The 17708-nt window shown below is 43.7% G+C and overlaps 1 protein-coding gene across 1 annotated transcript in view; it reads left to right on the plus strand.

The window, feature by feature from the left end:
- Positions 1-17498: 17498 nt before the first annotated feature.
- HDAC7 (histone deacetylase 7) overlaps positions 17499-17708 on the plus strand; it is a 229515-nt gene continuing 229305 nt past the window's right edge. The window contains exon 1 of the mRNA XM_087886649.1: positions 17499-17696. The gene's annotated coding sequence lies outside the window, so the exon portion shown is untranslated. The remainder of the gene's footprint in view (positions 17697-17708) is intronic.

A 17708-nucleotide genomic window follows, 5' to 3' on the forward strand; every position in this document is an offset into this window, starting at 1 on the left:
GCTTTAAATGACATTTTACATACTGTGATGAAACGAATCTTCCAATTTTCAGTAACAGTTTCTCCCCCACCCACAGAATTTTTGCAACTTTCCCAAGTCTCTATCAAAACACAGTAAACTGAAGAGTTATTTCGTATATGTTTTTTACTACATAAGAGAACAAAAATAATGTATACTATTAGAAAAAAATAACTTGTCATAAATAGCATCACTATATTTAAGAATGTGAGTGAATCAGGCTAAATTGCCTGATTTTACTCTGATGTGTCTTCTTTTTCTGTCCTAAAATTTATATCTTGCCAGGATTTTTTAATATATATAAAAAATACATCTGGAATTTGCTTACTTTTGAAATATAAATACTTTCACTTTGAATTTGTGTAATAAAACTTTCTTGCAGAGGTTTTTTTTTCATTTTGTTTTTATTTGCTTTTGGAAAAGGTATTGATGCAAATAGAATTCTTTATTCTTTAGAATTCTTTATAAAATGCCTCATTCTTTATAGCATTCTTTATTCTTTAATATTCATTTACCTGTATAGCTCTCAAGCAATTTAGGGAATCGATGTTTCTGTGACTTTTCTGAGTGTGTGACAGCTACTTGTTGTTTGATTTTCATCCCCAGCTCAAACCCAACACCAAAGGAAAAGTGTAAATTCATGCTGCTCTGAAGACAAAATTCCTGTATTTCTAAAGTTGTTGAAAAGAATGGGAAGCTGATGCTTAATATGTAAATCTGGCATGTAGGTCTTTGTATCAAACAAAGATGCTATTGATTTGCAATTTTATGTGGACACAGAGGAGCCCAAGAAAGCAGCTTGAGAAGAGAAGTGCTCATGCTCTATTCATGTGAATATACTGTACATAACACTTAAATCTAATGTTGGTGGAAAGAGCCTTCTCTCCCAAGCATCCTCTTGACCTTGCACATATATTTGCCCAGGAAAAATTGCCAGAAACAGGCCAGCATATACTTCTAAGTGTAAATGTATATTTATTTGCAGCGTATTTCTCCATCTTTTTTCTTTGCTGTTGGAAAAACATGGACAGCGTTCACCCTTCAGCCTTATTTGTGGGACCCTCACATCTTCTACATCTTTTTGTCCCATCTCCTACCATTGGAGAAGGGACAATTGCAGACAACAGAGTTTGGAGGATTAACCACAGAGTTTGTACTCTTTCTACAGAAATTCTGAGGGCTAGACCTCTGAGCTGCTTTGCCTGCTTGTATTTAGGGTTTAGCAGGCCAAGTTGTAGATAAACCTAGCATGTATTTTCTTGCTCTTCATGTTACGAGGATTGGTGGATCAGGCCCAATAAAGAGACTTGAGTCATCAAATAAAATATCTCTCTTTTATTTGCAGGTTCATCATATCATCACTTGGTTACATTAGGATCTGCAACATGGAGGAGTGTGCCCACCTTTTATACCTGTGGGCGGGGATTCAGGTAAGGAGGGGCCTATGGGAGGAGCTGACCAGGTGGGTGTCTGGGTTAACCCTTGCACTACTGAGCTATAGCTGATCCCTGGCACGGGCAGAGCATTTATACCTGACAAATCCCCCTCTAAATGCCTGACCCATGTTTGTAGGCCTGACTGACTGGTTGGTACCCTGGGGTGGATGTTGAGCTTGGAAACTAAGTGTGAGTGTTGTTTGCCCTGTAGGGGTTTCGTGAGTATGTCTGTGGTCTGTTCTTCTATATCGCAGTGTATGGCCTTTATGAAACCGATTCTGGAGAGCTGTCTAACGTGCTTATACTTTATGTCTATGTGCCTTGACCTTTGCCCTACAGCGTCGGACATGGATATCTCTATGGCGGCTTTGTTATCTTCATAGATATTTATTGGGTAAGCTGGTTCTCTCCACACGCTGGCGAGTAGGTCGTCGAACCAGATGAGATTGTTGGCCGCTTTGGAGAGGCATATGTATTCAGCTTCAGTAGTCGAGGTTGCCACCAAAATTTGTTTACCTGTGTACCAATGCACCGGACTGTTATTTAGGTAGAATATGTACCCAGACATGCTTTTCCGGCCTTTGGTATCTCCGGCCCAGTCGGCATCGGCGTAGCAGGAGAGGATGGGTTCGTCGGATTTTTCAGGTTCTAGGGTTAGACATGCATTGGCACTTTGTTTGAGGTATCTTAGCACTCTTTTCACCGCGTCCCAGTGGTATGTGGTGGGTTTGCTTACGTGCCTGGACAATAAATTAACTGAAAGAGCAATGTCCGGTCTTGTCCAGTTAGCGATATATAGGAGGGAGCCTATGACTGACCTGTACAGTGTGTTGTCTTCAAATCCGGGTGATTCATCATGCATGTTTTTTAGAAAGTCCATCTGCATGGGTGAATCACATCCCTTGGCGTCTGCCATGTTGCACTTATGGAGTAATTCTTCTATTTTCTCTTTCTGTGACAGTTGGAAACCTTTTGGTGTTTGGTTGACCTGTACCCCCAGGTACCGATTTATCTTCCCAAGGTATTTTAGGGTGAAGTGTTTGCCCAGTCTGCTGGCGAAGGTGTCGCGGTTTCCTTCGTGTTTACTGATATATAGTATGTCATCCACGTAAACTAGGATGTATTCTGGTGAGTCTCCCTCTTTCTTGGTAAAGAAACAGTTGTCAGCTATGGTCGCCGTGAATCCCATAGACTTCAGGGCTTCTACCAGGCATTCGTACCAGCGTTTGCCCGATTGCTTTAGCCCGTACAGGCTCTTGTGAAGTAACCAGGTGTCCCCCCTGCTGGTTTCTTTGCTGTGGGGCGCTCTGATGTATATTTCTTTATCTAGGTTGGCGTGCAAGTAGGCGGTCTGCACGTCAAACTGGTGCACCTCCAGCCCTAGCAGGGATGCAATGACCAAGGCACTTTTGACGCTTTCTGTCCTTACGGTGGGTGAATATGTGTCAGTGTAGTCCTCTGGAAACCTTTGGGCAAACCCCTGGGCGACTAATCTTGCTTTGTATAGGCTTTGGCCACCCTCTAAGTTCTTGACCTTGAAGATCCATCGGGTGCCTATTGCGCTCTTGCCCTCTGGGACTTTGGATGGGGTGTAGACCTTTAGCTTCCTCAGGCTATCCAGTTCTTTGGCCATGGCTAGCTCCCACTTTGTCCTCTCTTCCTGGGGTAGCCTCAATACCTCTTCGTAGGAGTTTGGTGTAATGTGATTCGTGTGCACGTGCATCACGTAATCATTTAGCCTCCTTGGTAGCTGATTTCTGGTTGACCTGACCGGTCTGTCTACTGTCTATTCAGCATCATGTAGGTATCTAGCCTCTCTTTGTGTCAGTGAGTCTATATTTATCTTGGGATGATTCTCTTTCCATCCCTCAACCCTAACACCTTGGAGATCGGGCTTGGGCCTGCTCTCTTCCTGTTCATTCACTGTCTCGCCTTTGCTTTGAGCTTGCTCAATCGGACTATCCTCTCGCTTGGTGGGTTCCTCGTTTAAGTGTATTCTGGACCAGTTGGCTTGCTCATGGAATGCCGCTGTCCTAGAGACCACAAACCTATTATTGCTGTCCACAAACCTGAAGCCCTTGGTTCCTGGCTCGTATCCCATAAACCTCAGCCTTCTGGATACCTTATCCCCTTTCTTGCGCAACTGCTTGGGTATGTGTACATCAGCAGTTACACCGAACACATGTAGGTGTACTATCTGTGGCTTCTTGTTATACATGATCTCGTATGGTGTTTTGTCTATCACACTGGACCATGTTCTATTAAGTGTGTAGTTGGAGTAGACCAGGGCTTCAGACCAGAAGTGTTGGCCAATGCCCGTGTCCTCTAAGGTGCACCTGACCATCGTTTGCAGCGTGGAGTTCCGTCGTTCTACGACCCCGTTCTGAAAGGCGGAAAACGGGGACGACGTAAAGTGAATCACGCCTTTGGACCTGAGCCAATGGGAGAAGTCTTTAGATAGAAACTCAGACCCTCTGTCAGTCATGATTTGTTTGATTTGTTTGTTGTTTTGGGTTTCTACTCTTTTATAAAACTCTTTGAATTTTTGGAAGGCCTCATCCTTTTTTCTTAAGGTGTAGACGAAGCCATATCGACTATAGTCATCCATTATAGTGAGGAAGTACCTTTTCTTATAGTTTATGGATGGCCTTAGGGGCCCTACCAGGTCCATGTGTACTAAGTCGAATATTTGTTTGGCGGCACGTAACGACTTCTTGGGTCTGGGTTTTACCTTTAGTTTTGAACACTTGCACACCGAGCACTCGAGGTAGTTTTCACAGTTTTTTATTTTGACACCCTCGGTACAATTGGCCATTTTCTGTACCATGGGAAAACTGGCGTGTCCTAGCTTCCGGCGCAGCAGATAGGCACAGTCATCATGCATTGGTTTGCCTATTGAGGGCCTCTTTTGGGTGTGTTTGTTGTGTTGTGTTTCTTGTGTCGTGTTATCATCGCTATCTCTCTCTCTCCCGTCTACCTGTTCACCCTCAGTCCTGTCTTGGTCAGTGTCCTCTGCGTTCTCTGAACTGGTGTTTACGCTGTGGGTGTTATCCTCATAGAAAGTTATGTAAGGTAACCCTTGGTTAACGGTTACTCTTCCTACATCTTCCCCATCCTTGCTAACTTTGACATTGCCTTTTGTGAAGGTCACCTCAACCCCTGATTCCTTGCTAAGCTTTACTGCGGCCAGGATGTTGTGGGGTATCTCCGGGACTAGCAGTACCCCCTCTATTTTCCCTACGCCTGGTAATGTAACTGTCCCTTTGCCCGTTACTCTAACCTGGTTTTGGTCCGCAACTTTGATCGAAAAGTCCTCCCTCTTGAATGATGAGAGTAGTTTCTGATTGTAGGTGGTGTGATTGGAGGCTCCCGAGTCCAGGAGCCATGAGCTGGTGTCTTTGTCTTGGTGTGTGGTGTGTGTGTGCTCCCCTATCCCATATAGAGACCCTGTCCTGCTGTCGCGTGAGCTGTCTCTGTTCCCCCTCTTATCCCTGGGAATGGGCAAGTCTCTACGCCTATACCTTTCTTCGGATGTGTGCCTTTCCGTTTGTCTGTGCCTATGCTCTGGCCTGCCTCTCTCCCTATAGTTCTTGGGGCAGTCCCTTTTGATGTGTCCCCTCGACCCGCAGATGTAGCACTCTGGCGTGTTGTGTTGTTTCTCTTGGAAGACTACTCTCTTCTCACTCTTATGTTCTCTGGGAGGGCCGGGGCGGCTCCTCCTCAGATTATCTTCCGCGATAAGCTTGTTGGATAGCTTCTCCACGGATAGCATTCCTAGACTAACGGTGTCTAAGTGTGTCAAGAAGTTATTCCATGAGTGATCTAAAGAGTTGATTATCACGCTCTTCATGATCTGGTCGGAAATAACTTCCCCCCTAAGGTGTAGCTCTGCTCTGGTACCGCTCAAGGACACTAGGTGCTCACTCATGGGGGTCCCTGGCTTAAGTCTGGCAGAAAAGAAGTCTTTGGAAATTTGGGTGGTGGTGGACACACTCTCACTGTAAAACAACCCAAACATTTTTCCTATAATTTCTGATACTGTGAGGTTATGGCCTATACAGTGGTAAATTGTGGGGGATATGCTGGCAATCAAAAGATAGAATGCCCTATGGTGCATGCAATCCAGCTCTAAAGTCCATGGTCTCTCTGGGGGGTCAGTAATAAAATGAGACATATTTTCCTTTAGGAATACCACCTGGAGCTGCTGTGACCACTCTAGGATATTGCCCCCATCCATCCTCAACTTGGGAAAGTCAACAGGTAAGTTCCCAGCACTATTAGTAAAATTACTTACTGCTGGCTGCTGTCCATGGTTCCTTATGTGCCTATAGCAGCAGTAAGGCATGGGAACGCTTGCTGGTAGTTTAAAAGTCCCGCTTTGTAATTTTTTTCTTTTTTCTTCCTCTAGGCGGAAGAGCGCATGCGCGAAGTCCATTTCAGCTCCGCCGTCGTCGTGGAAGGACCTGTTCATCGCTGCTCCGCTGTAGAGGCCTCTGCCGGTCGGGTAGGCCTCGGCTTCGGCCTTGGGGGTCCAGGTGTGCTCCGGAAGGCGTCGTCCAGCAGCTGCTTCTCCGGAACGAAGATCCTGGCGGCGCTGGGGCTCCGGTGATGGCTGTAAGTAGCTGCCCCAATCCATGAGGTCCGGGGTGTGCGGCCTGGGCGATCGGAGGCGCGGTGTCCCTGGGGTGCGAAGGTGGGCTGGCGAGCTGTCACGGGCGTCGGTGGCTCTCGGGTGGGTGCTTCGTTGCCCCTCTCCTCGTCTTCCCTTTTGTTTTGGCCTCTCCGGCTTCTCTTTAGTGATTTTGAGGCCTGGGCCGAAGGCGGCGGCAAGGGTCTTCATGGCCCTATCCACTTGCCGCTCGCTGGGGGTGTACCAGGGGTCGGAGTCGGATTCAGTCCCCTCTCCCCGGTCACTTCCATCATGGCTCATGGTCCGGCATTTTTCGCGCGCCGGCCATTTTGAATTCTGTTTGCTGATTGGTTGGGGGTCGGCCATCTTGTCCGACCACGTGGACAAAGATGGCCACCGTTTCAAATTTAGAGCGGGGCTTTGGGGCTCGGTGGCCGTTGGAAGTGCCCTTTTGGGCGATCCACTCACCGAGTCCAGCTGCTCGAGTTCGGAGTCCGAGCCTTCTTCGCTCCTTGCCACCTCGCGGTCGATTATGAAGCTCCGCAGGTCGGCAAGGAGGTTCTTGTCGCCGGCTCGCTCTTTCAACAGCTGCAGGACGTCGAGTCGCAGCTTCTCTTCTTCTTGGTCGTAGTGGTGGGCCCTTTTCCCTTTCTCGATCTCCCCCCTTTCTTCCGTCGCGGTGGCTTTGGGGGTGGTTGAGGTTCCTGCCTTCCCTGGCGAGTCCGATGGGTTGCTTTCCCGTTGCTTCGGGGGTGTCGCCATTCTGCAGGTAGGTATGGGTCCTTGTCTTGTGGCTTGGGATCTCTGGGCCTTACTAACCATCCTCTGCTACCATATTGTTACGAGGATTGGTGGATCAGGCCCAATAAAGAGACTTGAGTCATCAAATAAAATATCTCTCTTTTATTTGCAGGTTCATCATATCATCACTTGGTTACATTAGGATCTGCAACATGGAGGAGTGTGCCCACCTTTTATACCTGTGGGCGGGGATTCAGGTAAGGAGGGGCCTATGGGAGGAGCTGACCAGGTGGGTGTCTGGGTTAACCCTTGCACTACTGAGCTATAGCTGATCCCTGGCATGGGCAGAGCATTTATACCTGACACTTCAATTGTGTGGGAAATATTGCAGAAAAGTTTGTTTAAGACCTACCTTTGGCCTGCCTGCCAATCATCTACACCTCGCCTTTCAGACATTAATAAATTCTCAACTTTTATTGGTTTGAATTCTACCTTTATGTCTGGCTGAAGCCCAGAGACAACATAGCAAAGTCAAATTGAGTTCAGTCCTTTATTCGCATACACTTCATGGAGAGAAACTTGTCAAACTAAGGCTACAACCTTTTACTAGATACATCCTGAGAGATTCTAGGGTATGGCTATCCTGAACCACTTCCTCATCCCGTTCAGGACTGCTCAGTCTCTTAATCCTGGCTGCTGCCAAAACTCTCCCCCACTGCTCCTTCGTGTGCACAATCCATCACATTTTGCTTGGGAGCCCATATACGATACTACACTTTGCCTGAAAAACATCCCAAAATGTTGATTATCTGCCACCATCTATGGTGAATTGATGCACATTGATTTCTCTGGGACTGCTCCATCTCGGTTCTCTCATTTTTTTTTTTTCAGATTCAAATGATATCATTGCCATATTATAGTAATATTTTAGTACATGCAAGTTGGCCAGCCATTTTGTTTTCATTTTTATTTCAATGAAGACCTGGCTCAAAATGATTGTTCTATCAAGACATTTTCAGACAGAACTTCCCATGTATGGACTAGAAAAGAGGCATTGTTCGTTTGCTGGATATAACCAGTAATATGTTTCATTCTTTGCTATTCTACTTTGCTTCTCGTGGATTTAGGGACTTATACTCTAAAAATGGACGCGGTGGCTCAGTGGCTAAGACACTGAGCTTGTCAATCAAAAGGTCGGCAGTTCAGTGGTTTGAATCCCTAGTGCCGCATAACGGGGTGAGCTCCCATTACTTGTCCCAGCTTCTGCCAACCTAGCAGTTTGAAAGCACGTAAAAAATGCAAATAGAAAAATAGAGACCACTTTTGGTGGGAAGGTAACAGCGATCCATGAGCCTTTGGCATTTAGTCATGCCAGCCACATGACCACAGAGACGTCTTCGGACAGCACTGCCTCTTCGGCTTTGAAACAGAGATGAGCACTGCCCCCTAGAGTCAGGAACAACTAGCACATATGTGCAAGGGGAATCTTTACCTTTACCTTACTCTAATGATCTGACTGAAGTAAAGTGGAGGTAGCTGGGTCTCACACACTGCTTATTTCATCTGTGTCCACAGTTGACAAATATTGGCAGATTCCTTCTGAGGAAATAAGGCCCTTGGTAGAAGAAGGAGAGAAAACTGTGTTGTTTCAGGCTGGCTGGCTGGTTGGCTAGCTGTTGTTTATTGCTTTCAACCACAGATTTATTTAGCCACGGTTTATTAAATAATCCACAGTGGTTGGATTTTGCACAGCATACTATATGGCTAAATCTACTGTATGCTGTGTGAATACATGTGGCTTCCCAGCATCAGTTTTGTGGTCTCTAGAACTGCACTCTTGAAATTTACTGGGAAATCTCTCAATATTAGTGGGATGAGTATGTGCATTTCTTAATATAAAGGTTAAAAAAGTAGTTTGTTCAGGACTATAGGTAATCTTCAATGTACAATACGTTTAGTGATCGTTCAAAGTTACAACGGCATTGAAAAAAGTGGCTTATGGCCATTTTTCACACCTTTGCAGCATCCCCATGGTCACATGATCAAAATTCAGATGCTTGGCAACTGACTCATATTTATGATGGATGCAGTGTCCTGGGATCACGTGATCCCCTTTTGCGACTGTCTGACAAGCAGTGTCAATGGGGAAGCCAGACTCACTTAACAACCATGTTACTAATTTAACAGTTGCATGGATTCACTTAACAACTGTGGCAAGAAAGGTCATAAAAATGGGGCAAAACTCAATTAACAACTGTCTCACTTAGCAACAGAAATGTTGGGCTCCATTGTGGTCGTAAGTTGAGGACTACCTATATTGGGCTTATATTTCCTCTTTTACATTTTAGAAAAGCTAAAGCTCCAAAATGCAAAAGAAATTCAAATGTTGCATCCCACCATCTCTAAAAATATTACCCTGTGATGACTTTTGTTCTCCATGGCCCCTGGAGGCAGAAACAAAGAATATGTAAATTTTGGAGGCTGCAAACAAATTGCCAATCCTATAAACCATGGATTTTATTTTTTAAGTGCTGGCCCCTCCTAAGGGTTGGTGACAGAGGTGGGTTTCAGCAGGTTCTGACCAGTTCTGGACAACCGTGGAGAACTGTAGTAAAAATTCTGACTGGCCCCGCCCCCATCTATTCTCTGCCTCCCAAGTCCCAGATGATCGGGAGGAAATGGGGATTTTGCAGTATCCTTCCCCTGGATTGGGGAGAGAATGGAGATTTTACAGTATCCTTCTTCTGCCACGCCCACCAAGCCATGCCACGCCCACCAAGCCACACCCACAGAACCAGTAGTAAAAATTTTTGAAACCCACCACTGGTTAGTGACCCATCAATTATATGTGTTCATTTGATGTTATGTTTAAAACAAGGACATTGATTTTTTGCTAAACTATTTACAGAGATTTTTCAGCCAGGGTAAGTGTTGTCTCCAAGTGCTGAATTTCTCTTGAAAGTTTCTTTGTATAATTCAGTTAATAATCTCTTGATTTCTTTCAGAGATTTGCAAGTCTTTCTACTTTGTATAAAGTTGTACTGTTCTAAGTTACAATTTTCAAGTCTGATCAGGAGATTTTTATGTCCTCACTGACTATCTAAGTCCTGCCGAAGATGGAGAAACATTAAATACATATCTTTGACCATTGACCATTTTCTTAACAAAATACTACTGTATATGGTGGTTTTCTGCTGCCTTCTTCACCATTGTAGAGTCATCTACAGGTCGCCTTGATGATGCAAAAATGAGTGTTGTGATGTCACAGTGCAAACTCATGCCTTTCGTTCTTGCGTTGCACTGTTGCACTGTTGCACTAAACATTAAGAGACAGAGTTTGTGTTGGGGCACTTGCCCATTATACCAATACACATGTACCGTTCTTACATTGTGATATGAATGTGTTTCATTCCCACTATTGCAAATAGCTTTACAACCGTTATAGGCCCCATGCTCCTACTTTAGTTGCTATAAGTAGAACCACAGTTACACTCTACTGGCCCGAACTATGGTTATTTGTAGCGTTCAGGCCACAATAATGTCCCTGGAGATTTTTTGAACATTTTGCATATGTTGCTATCACTGCATTCTGGTACTGTTGCTACTAATTGTCCATAACTGCTCCTTTAGCAGAGTTTATATCATAACTAATAATTACATGCTGTCCTCGTTTAGCGACAGCCTCATCCAGTGACCAACAGTTATAACAGTGATGGAGAAGTAATTTTGTGTCCAATCCTCGCATTTACAACCTTTGCAGCAGTGGTGGGTTGCCCCCAGTTCGCACCGGTTCTATAGAACCGGTAGTAAAACCGGCAGGAGGCTCCGCCCACTGACCCTAACATCATGAAAACGCTTCTGTGCATGCACAGAAGAGTGCGTGCGTGGCCCCATTGTGAACCGGTACTAAAGGTAAATAGAACCCACCCCTACTTTGCAGGTATATAAAACAAAGGAAAGCTGAAGTAATATTGTAAGCGCAGGTGAGTTTTCACTAAGCAAACACTTCACTTAACAACCACGTTGCCCTCTCAATTGTGGTTGCTAAATGAAGACTACCTATATATTTAATGCCCATTCCTGATGGCACCCTGCTAGATGCACCTGGTAGCCTAAAAGGCTTGGTCACAAACAGAGTTGAATCAGTTAGCACAATGCACAATGGCATTATTCTACCACAATGTGACTTCCAAAGCTTCATTTTCTCCAACATGCTTTTTCTCTCTGCTTGCCCCTTCTGCCCAGTCCCAGCTAAGGTGGTACTCCAGCATCTTCTCACTTTAACATACTAAACAGTAAAGCTAAACAGTAGAGACCTTCAAATTTCTAGGTTCTACCATAGTGCAAGATCTAAAATGGACAGCTAACATCAAAAACGTCATCAAAAAAGCACAACAAAGAATATTCTTTCTGCGCCAACTCAGAAAGCTCAAACTGCGCAAGGAGCTGCTGATACAGTTCTACAGAGGAATTATTGAGTCTGTCATCTGCACCTCTATAACTCTGGTTTGGCTCTGCAACCCAACAAGACAGACACAGACTTCAGAGGATAATTAGAACTGCCAAAAAAAAAAAAAAAATTGCTACCAACCTGCCTTCCATTGAGGAGCTGTATACTGCATGAGTCAAAAAGAGGGCTGTGAAAATATTTACAGACCCCTCACATCCTGGACATAAATTGTTTCAATTCCTACCCTCAAAACGACGCTATAGAGCACTGCACAACAGAACAACTATTTATTTATTTATTTATTTATTTATTTATTTATTTATTTATTTATTTATTTCTATACCGCCCTTCTCCCGAAGGACTCAGTACTAGACACAAGAACAGTTTTTCCCCAAACGCCATCACTCTGCTAAACAAATAATTCCCTCAACATTGTCAAACCATTTACTAAGTCTGCACTACTATTAATCTTCTCATCGTTCCCACCACCCATCTCCTTCCACTTATGACTGTATGACTGTAATTTTGTTGCTTGTATCCTTACGATTTATATTGATATTGTTTCCTGATTGCTTATTTGTGCCCTACGACTATCATTAAGTGTTGTACCTTATGATTCTTGACGAATGTATCTTTTCTTTTTAGGTACAGTGAGAGCATATGCACCAAGACAAATTCCTTGTGTGTCCAATCACATTTGGCCAATAAAAAATTCTATTCTGTTCTGTTCTGTTCTGTTCTGTTCTACAGTGGCTTGCATTTTTAAAAGAAAGTTCTATCTCAGCCTTTTACCTTACCCTTTAGTTGAGGAGACTAAATAAGGGGGGGAGGGGTTTGGGAGCAGGAGGAGTTAAATCCCTGCTTCCAAACACACAATTCCTTTTTTGATGCTACGGGGCACCTGATCCTGGGGAAGGTAAGATAAGCAGGAGTGGGAAAAGACAGGCAATGAAAGGCTGGGGAAAGGTTTCATCTTCACCCCAGCAGAAGCAAATGGCAGCTTTGTTCGGTCCTCTTTCTCTCCCAATGTTCTGACAACAACAACAGAAAGAAAAAAAAAAGGCTCTTGATAAGGGAATCCCCCTGGGGTGAAAAGCAATATACAGCTTCTTCCATGCTGCATTCATACGGATGCTCAAAGCCTCATTCATCTATGTTAAGGCAGCCTGAGCAGGAGGGCAGAGCAGAGCAAAGGAGGGGGAGGACGGGAGGCTCCATATTTAGCACTGGAGCTTCTGTGCCTGAATAGGCTTTTCTCCAGTGCCCTTTTCCCACGAGAAGCTCTGACCTGCTTGGGGAGGGGGGATATAAAAACCCCCTCACCCTTCAAGGCTCTTAGCAAAAGACTCAACAGGAACAATGGCTTTGGGGTGACTAAATGGAACCTCCATGGTTGGGGCGGTATAGCATTGAGTGCCAATTGATGGGGAACAAGAAAGAGAACCCCACTGCTTTCATCTGAAGCACTGCTTGTGGTCCTCTTCCTGGAGGCATCCAGTTCCTGGCCAACATTAGGGGCATCGGAGGATGTGATCTTGGCAAAATGCTTCCTAGTGGGCCCACTGTGAGGTCAGTGGGTTGCCTGGCAGTGGAAGGTGACTCCTTTCATTTCCCACAAGTCACCATCTTCCTCCCTCACCCACGTGGCGGAGTGCCCTGTGAGAACCTAAACTGCCTAGTTTACACACTTCCTTCCTTCCTGAACGATCCCTGAGGGAGACAGGAATTCCAGGTTAAGAATCCCATCCTCTGGTCCCATCAGGTATAGTACAGAAAGCTCTGTCAACCTGGTTATGACATATCAAGGACGGCCTTCTCTGTGGTGGCTCCCTCTCTCTGGAACATCATCCCCACAGAGATCAGAATGGCCCCCACTCTAGCACTCTTCCGGAAGGCACTGAAGACCTGGTTCTGCCAGCGGGCCTGGGGAACCCAGAGCACGATGGAGCCCATTAAATGGCTTGTGTGAGGTGCTGTCGCCAGGGCTTGTGTGTGTGTGTGTGTGTGTGTGTGTGATTTTAGTATATTAATTTATTATATGACTTCTTTTATTAGTCTTATTGTTTTTATATGGGGTTTTATAATCTGTAAACTGCCTTGAATCGCCATGTGCAGATGGGCGGCAATATAAATTCCATCAATCTATCTATCTATCTATCATCTATCTATCTATCTGTCTGTCTGTCTGTCTGTCTGTCTGTCTGTCTGTCTGTCCTAACAAAGCTCCTTTTCCCCACAACATGGGAGAAAGTCCTCTAAAATCTTTCAAAATAACTCATGCATTTACTGTGAATGGCAGGATCCTTTTTTTATTATCTTTAACAGTGGATATCCCACCCCGTTTGTGTGGTGCGATTGACAAATCTTGTAATCCACCTAGACCAGATAAATGCATGCACATGCAGAGAGATTGGAGAACAAAGGACTATTTGAATCACAATGGCAAAATAATAAATAGGAATTTAATCCAATCGTCTGGTTTAACATCACTCCTCTTCATCTTATCCTCAGCCCTGTCCTTTTTTTTAATTAATATTTTTATTGCGTTTTTACAAATAAACAAATCTTACATCTTATGCATAACTGCGACCATTTACATACCATAACATTCCAATTCAAATACACTCTATACATTTTTACTATACATTTTAATTCTACTTCTATTTTGTCTATTTCTTTTCCTTTTTTTCTGTTCTCAATCCAATTGTACCACTTCTCCCATGTTGCGTAGTATTCCAAATCTATTTTACCCCTCAATCCTTTCCTTATCCCTGCTCTTCTGATTCCACTAATTGCTCTTTGTTCTCAGTAAATAACTACCTTTGGACTCCCATCCCTAACTCTGCAGCTCTCTCTGACTTATCACTAACTGTCTCTGTCTCACTTCCAACGGACTTTCTCAACAAGTGACATCTGCGGCACCAAGCATCTTTTCATCAACTCCTGCTGCTGAGTCAGCTGCAAAACCCTTCCAGAGAAGAGCGAGTCTGCTATTACCCAGACTCTGATAACCTCCAGATTAGATCACTGACATTTATTGTATGTAGGATTGTCTTTGAAGACTGCTTTGAGGTCAGCATTGCCATAAACACTAGACTAAAATGTGGTTGGCTAGTTATAATTACCTAGGCCAGGAAAATACACACACAACATACACATAATGTGTGTTATAATTGGGCTCATCTGCAAGCCATGGTTTCATGTGTGTTAGAGTTTACACAAAGATAGCTACAATATTGTGGATGTACTATGAACTGGGACTGGTGAGATGAGACTCATTGTGATACTCCTGAAATGATCATGCTGGCTGTAATTTTGTTTCCAGCACCATTTTAGATTTTTTTTTTTTTTTTTACTGTAGTCTTTGGATGGGAGACCACTAGGAAACCCCAGGGATTTAAGCTAGGGTGGGAAGTCGAAAGAACATTGTTGAAAAGACAACAGCAAAGTCCATCAAGAAAAGAACATGGATATCATCCAAAAATCATCAGGAATTCAGCTTGATTTGAGTGGTCTTTATTTTTACAGCCTAAACTTAGACACACACAGAATGATCTAATCCAGAAGTTAACCTTTTTGTTGCTGAAGACTACATTTGCATTAAAAAAAAAAATCTTTGAGGGTTTTTAAAGGATGGACCAGTCACATGATGATATTACTGAAATGTATGGACTATTTGGAGTTGAAGAGAGTTGATGCAAATAAACTCCCAGCAGAGGCTTTACACAAACCACATGGATTGTGGTTATTCTTTAAAGTTTTATACACAGGGTTTCCCCCCTTATATGTAGCTGATGGTTATATGTATTATATTCCCCCCTTATACGGTATGTAGCTGATGTATACAGAGAAGGTTAGTGATAATGTAGCTCTGCAAGAGATACAATCCTGGAAACTAGAAAATAAAGGCCAAATTTATTGAATTTGGTGCCACCTGACTTAAGAACAATACTGAAAGGTGGAAAGATTCAGTATTATCCACCATGGAAGAATGCTTGATGAAATTGACAGAACGTGTTGAGGTGGGGACGAAGTTATTTTTTTACTACAGAAAGAACAATATATTTATTGGTGACTAGAAACCCCTAATGGAACTTTTTGTGTAAAAATAAAAAAACCTTGTGATTTATGGTTTTGATGATTATGCAAGATAGATTATGGAAATAAGAAAGTCATGATGTACTTTAACTTTAGAGACAGGTTAAAATATATTTGAACTGCCACAAAGAATATCGGAAGCCACTTCTTTATATTTTTACGTTTTTCTTTATATTGTTCTCTTTTTTTCTTGGTTTCTTCTTTTTATCTTATTACCCTTTTAGCTTTTTCTTTTATTTCTCTTGTCATTTTCTCTATTTCATTTGTATTAGTTCTTATTATTGTTGTTAACACTTTATATATATATTTATTTATATATATGAACCACTCTGAGAAAATAAGAACCACACTACAAGAGGGAGGAAAAGAACAAGATAGTGAATCTAACAAACCACACAAAATACATAACCCCAGTATTCAGCAGTGTTACTTAGTGTGAAATTATTTTAAGTGTTACAAAAGGTATCTTCCGCTATTAAGCCCTGACCCAAATTCTAGCTCCACAAAACTTGAATATCCCCAGTTGATGAAAACAATATGAGAATCAAAACATTTTTTTTTATTGAATGATAAAGACTGCCAATCTAGCTTCAGTGATTGCATCTCTAAAACTCTTGCCTATGGACTAGTCATGTTTCCCCAGAGACTAGTAGTTTTCCCATTTTTGTCAAATGTGTCATTCCATGGGATTATCTTTCCCAGAATATTTTGGGAAGTGAGTAATGATAGAAAAACATTTTGTAGATATGTCAAAAATGTGAGCTATAATGAATTATAAATAGATTTGTTTATATTTGTAGAAGCAAGAATTCTGGGATACTTCTCCCTTGTGGGTTTTTGTTTTTGTTTTTTTTAAATCAAAGATACCCATGAGAGTTTTGAGGGAGAGGAGAGGACAAATACCTTGTTCACCTGAGGTAGAAGGTACAGTGCTTCAACAAGATAATATGTAGAGTTGATGGACTCATACTACAGGACTCAGTACCATTCCTCCTGTTCCTGTCACTTCACCAGAGATGGAATATTTATAGACAAAATCTATTGGGACAGACCTTAGAATTTCCTGCCAAATGGAGGGATTAGTTGTACAAGTTTTATGCCCTGGACGTTGCAGGTTCATGGTATCCTATTGAACGATATGCTGTTTGGAAAGCTGCAAACCCTCCCCCCTACCCACCCCATCCCATTCTGAAGAGACAAGAATTCAGATTCATTCTGATCCCATCCCTGGCTGTAGCCCCCGCCGCCGCCCCCCCCAACATGCTAATCTCAGGAGAAGACAATGCAAGTGACTGTTTCACATCCCAGGTAATGCCCAAGTAAATCACTCACAATATAGTTTAAGGCACTATATAGTTTCAAGTATGTATGTATGTATGTATGTATGTATGTATGTATGTATGTATGTATGTACGTACACACACACTATAGAAACCTATAGTTTCACAGGCTAAGGTTTTCAATCAGAATCAGAATAGAGCTGGAAGGGACCTTGGAGGTTTTCTAGTCCAACCCTCTGCTCAAACAGGAGCCCCTAAACCATTTCAGACAAGTGACCGTCCAGTCTCTTTTTAAAAACCTCCAGCGATGACGCACCCACAACTTCTGAAGGCAGCGGCTGGCCTGCAATGGATAAGCATATCCATTTGCTTATTCCACGAAGTATTGCAGACATAAACTATGCATCTTTCTAGTTTTGCCTAGGGTCTTGGGTGAACCCCGCTCCTCTCTCCCATAGATCTTGACTGCCCTTACCGAACATTTCATCCCCCTCCCCACTCATCTCTCCCCCACCCCCCCAGCATAGGCTGAGCGCATGTGTTTCATTAGCTAAACCCTCTCCAGGTCTACATACCAGATTGGTAACATTACGGTAACACATTGCTAATGCTTGACTCACAAGATCTTGGAAGGATGGAATAGAAGTGGTGGGGTGGGGGGGAGGAGGGCGTCTGGGAGAAAAGCCGCTTAAATTCTGATGCTCTCCCACTGTTCCATCGCCCTACTTTTCAAAGAAACGAGCCCAGCCGTTTGTTCGTATTTATTTATTTATTTTAATTGAGATGGGGTGGGGTTTTTTTTTTGGGGGGGGGGGAAGAAAGGCAGGATTGCGAGGAGATTTCTCAACACAAAAGTTGGCCGGCGGGTGGGTGACACGGGCTTTGCGCGGGAGGGAAGGAGGGAGGGGGGGGAGGGAAGAGACGGCGATCCGCTGCCAAGGGAGGGAACCCCAGCACCTTGGCTCTCTTTTCTGCCTCCTGCGGGACGTCTCCCTCCCCTCGCTGGCTCTTAAGCGGCAGCCCTCCGCCCCCTTGTTCCCAGGGTAGGCTCGGTT

This window comes from Pantherophis guttatus, chromosome 2, assembly GCF_059756535.1.
Source record: "Pantherophis guttatus breed Tessera chromosome 2, ASM5975653v1, whole genome shotgun sequence".
NCBI lineage: Eukaryota > Metazoa > Chordata > Lepidosauria > Squamata > Colubridae > Pantherophis > Pantherophis guttatus.